Source organism: Pistacia vera, unplaced genomic scaffold (genome assembly GCF_008641045.1).
Source record: "Pistacia vera cultivar Batoury unplaced genomic scaffold, PisVer_v2 Contig1214, whole genome shotgun sequence".
Taxonomy (NCBI): domain Eukaryota; kingdom Viridiplantae; phylum Streptophyta; class Magnoliopsida; order Sapindales; family Anacardiaceae; genus Pistacia; species Pistacia vera.
In genome coordinates this window covers 120,098-129,954 of record NW_022195265.1, presented here as the reverse complement: position 1 = coordinate 129,954, position 9,857 = coordinate 120,098, and the positions used below count along the sequence as shown (strand labels likewise).

At 35.6% G+C, this 9,857-nt stretch overlaps 1 non-coding gene across 1 annotated transcript; it reads right to left on the bottom strand.

The window, feature by feature from the left end:
- Positions 1-1,348: 1,348 nt before the first annotated feature.
- Positions 1,349-1,456, bottom strand: LOC116114293. The gene has a single exon (XR_004125530.1). It is a non-coding gene; the product is annotated as a small nucleolar RNA R71 (small nucleolar RNA).
- Between the last annotated feature and the right edge of the window lie 8,401 nt (positions 1,457-9,857).

Genomic DNA, 9,857 nt, shown 5'->3' with positions numbered 1-9,857 from the left:
CAAAATATTATTTATAGTTTCCCATTTTATCCTTGCACTCTCTATGAAATTCCATCTATGTCCCTTAGTCAATTACCAAAGTGCCCTTATTTTTTATTGCATTCTTCATGAAATTCTCTCTTTTCAGTCCCCATTTTTTCAACTAATTATGAGTGAAAAGACCATTTTGCCCCTAATGAAATTTTAGGGAATTTTCTTCGCACTTGTTCAAGATAACTTTAACAAAATTCAACTAAGGGTATTAGGGCATAAGTAATGCTACATACCTTGATGTGGGCGTTACAAGTTTGATTAGAAATCTTTTTATTAGTGTTTCATTGTGTTTAACTGTTTTATTGATGTGATGATAAACCGAGCGGTGAAATCACTTTAGGTCATTAAAATATCATAAATCATAGAATGAATAGGATACTTGAGAGAGTCTTATGAGGTTTATGTGGCTAGTTTAGGTTTTAAGTAGGAGCGGAACCTAACCGTTAATGAATTTCACAATTGTCTTTGTTATTTAATTTTTTTAATTTCTTGTTTTTATTTTAAATTCACATCATCAATTTTGTTATCTCAAATATTAATTAAGATTAGTCAGTTTATTTTTTTGTTTAGCATTTAGTCCTTGTGGGGTTTGACACTTTATTCATCATTTTATTACTTGTCGACTAGTGCATTTGCTAGTGTACAAAATAGTCATAACCAGTTTTTGGCGCCATTGCTAGAAACTGAAAAATTAGATGTACATTTACGTTGACTTGTCTTGTTACTTTGAGAATTTTAATTTTTTTTTTTTTTTTTTTTTTGTATTTCAGGTTTTTCTCCCATAATGCATGACCCACTCTAGCAAAGAAGAAATGGAAAAGTTTGATCCTGAGATTGAGCACACGTTACACCAATTGAGGAGATTGAGAAGAACACAAGTTTTAGCAATGGAAGAGATTAACAATGAAGGTGGAGGGAATAATGTAGTAGCAACCAACGTAGAAGTGGCGAGACCGCTTAGAGAATATGCTATGCCATATTTAAATAAAGCAACATCAAGCATTAGAAGGCCGACCATTCAAGCCAATACTTTTGAAATCAAACCAAGGATAATTCAAATGATTCAGCATTCAGTGCAGTTTGGTGTTTTGACACAAGAGGATCCAAACTCTCATATACCCAATTTCCTGGAAATTTGCGATACCTTCAAGCACAATGGAGCTTCAGATGATGCCATTCACCTATGACCTTTCCCATTCTCTCTAAGGGACAAGGTGAAGAGTTGGTTACTTTCTTTGCCCGTAGGATCCATCATTACATGGGATGCAATGGCACAAAAATTTATTCGTAAGTATTTTCCTCCTACAAAAACTACAAAGTTACGTAACGAAATTACAATGTTTTTGCAAGCTGATATGGAATCACTGTATGAGGCATGGGACCAGTTCGAGGATTTATTATGCAAGTGCCCACATCATGGATTGCCAATGTGGCTGCAGGTACATACATTTATTAATGGTTTAAATAACTCTACCTGTAACTGTTAGAGTAGGTGTCTTAGAGCCAATCAATTATTGTAAAATTGAATCTATAATAAATGTTTATTTATCAATAAAAGGCATATTCTTCTATATCATGTATGTAATGATATATGCCTTAGGATGGTAGAACCGTGATGAGGGTATCAAGTGTTTCAAATCTTGATAGTGAGAACCCTATGATCACATATGGTGGCCATTCTAGAAATGTCTGTAGCCCTGGTATTATTCTTACCAAGGACATAGATAATACGATAAGGCTATCATAGTGTTGAACGACCCTGTCGAAAGGCAGTGACTGATCTCACTTGTCAAGGTTGTTTGCCGACAACTTGGTGCAATGCATGGGTGCTTGCTAGAGGCAAGTTCACTGGACAAACCCACCAGAGGATTCCATATGGATGGTAACCCAAGTGTTTATGGAATAAATCCTCTAACGGATGGATGTGCATGTGATCCTTAGACTTGAGATCACCGGAGCACCTTGTGCACCAATTGGTGTAGTTTGACATTAGCCCCATGTTGTTATATTCAGAGCTATCAATATGGTAGTGATTGGCTACATTGAGAAGTGTATCGAGACTATGGTGGATTGACAAAGGATTCATCACTCTTGGTTATCTCACTGAGTAATTCAGTAAATGGCAATGACACTAAATATGTGGCCATATTGGAATTAAGTTCATGCTCAATCCAATTTAATATTCCTGTCATTGGTTCAGTAAATGAATACAAACATGTTAAGGATATATGAGGTTGACACTATTTCTATACCTCAGTCTCGATGATATAACAGTTGATGAAAGGACTTGATTGCACGATAACCGTACTATTGATAGGCTGCGGTTTCGCTGAATCCGAATCTATTAGGTGGCCATGATGCCTTGCTAGGAGCCATCTTGGTCTGTGTGTAGTGAAATGATTAATTGGTGTTAATCACAATACTACACACTGCCAATATGATTAGGAGCCTACAGATCACACACTTAGAAGATAATTTAAGAATCAATTTGTGAGAAGGGTATTTTCATCTTTTAGGACAAAAGGGTATTTTGGTAATCTCACAGTGCAATTAAATTTGCTGAGGTTGTTGCCTGTATTTAATTTCAATATTAAAATTAAATTAGTGAGATTATATTTAAATATATCTATGTATATATTTAAATGAATTATTATTATTATTTGAATGTTAATATATTATTATTTATTAATTGATTTTAATTATAATAATAATTAATTAATTAAAATACCATTTATGGTGTGTTTGGTTGCAAGGGTGAACTAGGGTTAGAGCCCATGGCTATTCCTAAGTGGAATAGGGTTTTAATTGTTGCACTATATAAGTGCAACTTAAAATTAAAACATAAAGAGAATTATTCATTTGACTAAACCCTAGTCACCCTATCTCTCTCTCTCTCTCTCTCAAGAAGAAAACTTTTCTTGTTTTTCTTTCTTGATTCTTGAAGCCCTTGATTGTTCTAGCAAAATAATCAAGGGTTCTGTGGATTATCTTTGTGTGGACTTCCATGAGTGCGATCCTACTTTGGATCGATTAGCGAAAAATCACATGAACAGTAGATAGTGAACGGTAACTGTGAACAGTAGATGGTGAATAGTAACTATGAATAGTGTTCCTGTCTGAAATCAGAGATATTCGAAGGAGCCTCCAAACGTACGCAAGTATTCTAATCCTTGAATGGATTTACTTTATACATAATTTTGTTTATAAACATGTAAACAATATAATCTATACTTAGATCCAGGCAAAGAAAGGTAATTGATTTATCGATTAAATTTTTGTTTTCCACTGCATATGGTAGATCAATTACTTACAATAACATGTTAGATGCAGCAGGAGGGGGCACAGTTATGAAGAAGACTCCTAAAGAAGCATATGAATTGGTTGACGAAATGGCTTCTAGTAGTTGTCAATGGGCTGCCGATAGATTAGCTGTGAGGAGACCTATAGGAATTCATAATGTTGATGCTATTACGTCTTTAGCAGTGCAAATGGAGGCTTTGAATAAGAAGACAAATAACATGCATGTTTTTGCAGTGATGATTTAGACTCTTGTTTGTGACTATTGCGGGGGAGGCCAGCCAAATCATGAATGTCAGGTAAGTGATTCTTTTGCACCCTCTTCTAAGCAAGCTAATTTTTTTTTTCTTATTTTAACAGGCAGCAAAACAAGCCGTACAGTCACACGTACAACCTAGGATGGAGAAATCACCCAAATTTCTCATGGAACCAAAATGCTGCTCAACCATCACCACCAAGGTTCCAACTACCTCAAGAGAAGAAATCCAATCTTGAAGATATGATGGCCAAATTTCTAAGCACTGCTAAATCAAGGTTTCAAAACCAAGAAGTTTCCATTATGAATTTGGAGGTTCAAGTGGGACAACTTGCCAATTTAGTCTAAAAAAGGACACAAGGTGTGTTACCAAGAAACATAGAGAAAAACCCAAAAGAACATGCAAAGGCTATCATGTTGAGACGTGGAAAACAATTAGAAGAACCCAAGCGAGTTGAAGGATTAAATGAACTTAAAAAGGAGCAGGCTAAAAGACTAAGAAAAAATAAGAGCCAAAATTTTGTGGTGCAACTAGCCTTGAAAAAGCTTGTAATTTGGTTGGTAAAAAATCTATAGAGAGGAAATATGTTCCTCCTCTTCCTTATCCTCAAAAGCTGAAAAAAGAAAAGCTTGATAAATAGTTTTCAAAATTTTTAGATATTTAAAAAAACCTACAAATTAACATTATATTTGTAAAAGCTTTGTCGTAGATGCCTAGTTATGCAAATTTTTTGAAGGAGATCCTGTCAAATAAGAGGAAGATGGAAGAGCATGGGACAGTTTGATTAATTGAAGAGTGTAGTGCGATCTTACAGAATAAACTACCCCCAAAATTAAAAGATCCAAGGAGTTTCACTATACCTTGTACTATTGGTGATTTTTACTTTGATAAAGTATTATGTGATCTTGGTGCAAGTGTGAATTTAAAGCCATATTCTATTTTCAGGAAACTATAGTCTCTTTACAGTTGGTAGATCATTCGATCAAGAGACCACGGGGAATAATTGAAGATGTGTTAATGAAGGTAGACAAATTCATATTTCCCTTGGATTTTATTGTGCTAGAGATGAAAGAAGACCAAGAATGTAAAACCCCCCTCCAGTTAGGTATCCTCTTAATATCCCTCAATGAGAATCTCGAGGATACATGTCTGGAAAACGAGTTGTATTTAGAAAAAAATATATGTGTAAAGATAATAATAGTAATATCCAATACATGCATATAAAATGTCATGCAGGATCCAAACATATAATTTCAAAACTTTAAGAATTTATCCATAAAATACACATTCGAAACATATTTACAGGGTGGAATATTCTAAAAGGTGTTTCACAAATATTTATCATTTACATTATTTACATCAAGATAAAAACATCGAGATGACAATAAATCATCTCCCCTCACGTGTAGCCCCGCTGTCTCTAGCATCCTTTGCTTCTGGTCTACCTGTAAAGCAATCAACAATAAAAGGGTGAGTGCTAATCAGTCAGTAAGGAATGATCTATTTCATTCTAAATATGCTATTTGACCTTTATTTAAACATATTTGGTAACACATCACTTATCTTTTACATCTAGGGACACTTCCCCTTTTATTTTATATATATATATATATATATATATTTTCTATTTCATATGTCTTTCATCATTTTATCCCATGGCTATATAACATCAATGTGTACACATACAAATAAGTATGTAAACATAGTACACACACATCACATGTCATGACATAACATCTAAAATCATCTAACATGAGCATAAATCATCGCATAATGTAAATAACATTATAACTCATGTAATGCTACTAAACTATATATCAATACATATTGCAATAATAATGATTTACGCGATATAGAATAAAATGCCTTTTATTATTGATTAATGAACATTATTACAAAGAGTCAATTCTACAATAATTGATTGGCTCTAGGGCATCTACTCTAACAGTTTGATTAAGCCCATAGTGATGGAAGGAATGAGGTTCCTTTTGAGTTAATATCCAATTGAGGGGTTTTTATATTAGGCGTCTCACCATTTTTATTAATACATAATTTGGCATGTGAAATGTTCAACCTTAATCATGCATTCTAAGCATAAATTTAATGTGCCGGTACATGGCCTAACTAAAAATCCATCTCCTCGAGCCTAGAGGAACCAGTGGGCCAACCTAGGGTCCTGTGCTAAACAATACAAATCTTGAGTCTTGGGGAATGAATGTTGCTCCTTTGCTCCGTCTTCAAGTACATAATAATACAAATTTACAAGAAATTAAAATAAAACAATTCTAATTTACATTGATAAATTTGGAAACCTCGAGTTATATTCAAGGGGAGTGAGGTGAGAAAATAATGTACAATAGAGATGAGAGAAATGCAACGTACGTATGCCCTATTATAAAATATACAAACATACATTCCAAAAAATTCAATTAAAACATAAACCCTTAGGTCTAAGGCTCATGTACCAGGTATCATGCAATAAAATACATAGAAGCATTGCATTCAAACAAGCAAAAGCATATTTTGATTCAATTAGATAATTACAATACCCCTTTTAGGTCCAATAGGTTTTAAACGTTGCAATTTAGTCTTAATTGACAGACTTAATCAATTGGGCCACCAGATTTTAGCAAATGTGCATCAACACACTTCAAATAATCCTCAAGTAAAATTGCGTACAACAACGCGTAATCATTAACCCAATCACAATTCATCAACAAATTTCATTAATCAATTTTAATTCAATTCAATCAAATCAAAATCAAACAAAAACATGTAATCAACAAATCACATGTTTCTCAACCAAAATTAAACATAATAGTCAGATACCCTAGGCTCTGAAACCACTGCTAGGAATCAGTCGATAGAGAACATTGTTAGGAAATGATCATACATGGCAGCGGAAAAACAAAACATTTACAACATGGATTGTTCCTTAGAACCAAGATCAGGGTACAAATTTACAGTTTATATATATTAAATAAGAATCTATAGATTTTAGTTTAGAGGTTTAAGAAATCATACGCACGTTTGGAGGGTCCTCCAACTTGTCTCTGCACGTATTTCGCTACCAACCCAAGTGTAGGATTGAACTGATGTAGTCCACACAAAGATAACCTCAAGGAACTAAAGAGGGATTTGCTAGATCCTCTTCAGCCTTTAAGAACCAAGAAGAAAACAAAGTGTATATGATTTTAGCAAAGAATGCAATTTAGCGTGGAGAGTGTTTAAAGGGGCTGGAATTTTTTCTTCCAATGATTGAATGAGTTAATAAAAAAAAAATTTCACAAAGTGTGCACTTATATAGTGTACACTATACCCTATTCCATCGTGGACTAGGCTTGGGCTCCAACCCAAACACCCCTTGTATCCAAACATCCTCTTTAAGATATTTTAATTTTAATTTATCATTATCTCAATTAAATTCAATTAATATATATTTAAAATATATATATATATATATTAACATTTAACAATAATGATAATATATTTAAATATGTGTGAACACATATTTAAACGTAATTTCACTTATTTAATTTTTCTAACAAATTAAATAAAGGCTACGACCTCAGCAAATTTAATTGCACTATGAAATTACCAAAATACCCTTTCGCCTTAAAAGACGAAAACGCCCTTCTTTCTTCTTGCATCTTAAATTGTCTTCTATGTGTGTGACCCTTAGGCTCCTCATCATATCGGCAGTGTATAGTATTGCGATTAACACCAATTAATCGTCTCACTAATACACAGACCAAGATTGGCCCCTAGCAAGGCATCATGGCCACCCGATAGATTCGGATTCAGCAAAGTAGCTACCTGTCAACGATATGGTTACCGTGCAATTCGATCCTTTCATCATACGTTATCTCGACGAGACGAAGGCATAGAAATAGTGTCAACCTTCGGTTACTCTCGATATTATTTATTCAGTTTCTGGACCAATGACCCGTATTATAAACTGGATAGAGCAACAACTCAATCCCACTGTGGCCACAGTTTTAGTGTCATTGCCATATACTGAATTGCGCCGTGAGATAACTTTCTCCCGTACCCGGGAGTGATAAATCCTCTGTCAATCCACCATAGTCTTGATACACTCCTTGATATAGCCAATCACCACCGTACTGACAGCTCTGAATAGAACTGCGTTAGGCTAGTGTCAAACTGTACCAATCGGTGCACAAGGCGCTCCGGTGATCTCAAGTCTAAGGATCACATGCACCACCATTCGTTAGAGGATTTGTTCCATAGACACTGGGGTTACCATCCATATGGAATCCTCTGGTGGGTCAGTCCAGTGAACTTGCCTACAGCAAGCACCCATGTGTTGCACCAGGTTGTCAACAAACAACCTTGACAAGTGAGATCAGTTACTGCCTTTCAACAGGGTCATTCAACACTATGATAGCTTTACCGTATTATCTGTGCCCCTTACTTTAGAATAATACTGGGGCTACAGATGTTTCTAGAATGGCCACCATATGTGCTCATAGGGTTCTCACTATCAAGATTTGAAATACTTGATACCCTCGTCATGGTTCTACCATTCTAAGGACATATATCAATCAATACATGCAATGATGATTTACGTGATATAGTATAAAATGCCTTTTATTGATCGATGAACATTATTACAAAAAGTGAATTCTACAATAATTGATTGGCTCTAGGGCGTCTACTCTAACAATCTCCCACTTGCACTATAGCCAATCATTCATGTATTTAATACCAAATGATCTCAAGTGCCTTTCATGCTTCTGCTGTGTTAGAGGCTTTGTCAGTGGATCTGTGAGATTGTCGTCAGTATGCACTTTACTGATCTGCACATCTTTCCTCTCAACTATCTCTCTGATGAGATGGAATCGTCTAAGTATGTGTTTGGACTTCTGATGAGACCGTGGTGCCTTGGCTTGAGCAATTGATCCATTGTTGTCACAATAGATGTCTATAGGATCAACAATTGTGGGATCCAACCAAGTTCAGTAACAAACTTCTTAATCCAAACTACCTCCTTGGTCACATCTGCTAATGCATTATACTTAGCCTCTATTATAGAGTCCGCTATAGTGCTTTGCCTAGAGCTCTTCTAGCTCACTACACCCCCATTAAGACAAAATACAAACCCTAATTGCGATCAGTAATCATCTTTGTTCGTTTGGAAACTAACATCACTGTATGCTCTTACAGTGAGCTCATCTTCCCCTCCATAAACCAAGAACATATACTTAGTCCCATTCAAGTACTTAAGAATATTCTTGATAGCCATCTAGTGACGCTCACCTAGATCCGATTGATATCTACTACAAGTGCTTAAAGTACATGAGACATCAATTCGAGTACATAGCATGGCATACATGATGGATCCAATTGCTAATGCATATGGGATCCTCTTCATCCTATCTCTCTCATCTTGTGTTGTAAGACACAATTCCTTAGAGAGATAAACACCATGTGACATTGGAAGAAATCCCTTCTTGGATTCTTCCATACTGAATCTTTTCAGTACTTTGTTAATATATGCACTCTGACTTAGGCCAAGCAACCTACGCGAGCTATCACGATAGATCTTTATTCCAAGGAGATGTAGGCTGCTTCCCCTAAGTCCTTCATGGAAAAGCACTAGGATAACCAAGTCTTTACAGACTACAAGTTTGGTATGTCATTCCCGATTAGTAGTATGTCATCGACATACAACAAATGCCACTACGCTCCCACTCACTTTCTTGTAAACACAGGGCTCGTCTTCGTTCTTGATAAAACCGAATTCTTTTACTGCTTCATCAAAACGAATGTTCCAGCTCCTTGAAGCTTGCTTGAGTCCATATGTGGACCTCGTCAACTTGCATACCCTATCAGCCTGCCCATCAAGAATGAAACCATCGGGTTGTGTCATATACACATCCTCTTCAAGCTTTCTATTCAGGAAAGCTATTTTGACATCCATTTTCCAAATCTCATAGTCATGATATGTAGCAATCGCAAGCATAATCTGGATGGATTTAATCATGGCAACAGCGAAAAGGTTTCTTCACAGTCAATTCCATGAATTTGTTTGAAACCTTTGGCAACCAGTCATGCCTTATAAGTATGCACCTTGCCATCCATGTCAGTCTTCTTCTTGAAGACTCATTTACACCCTATGGGTTTTACCCCTTCAAGTGGTCCCACCAAAGACCATACTTGGTTCTGGTACATGGAGTCCATCTCAAATTTCATGGCTTCAAGCCATTTAATGGAATCTGGATCCGATACAGCATCTTCGTAGGTTCT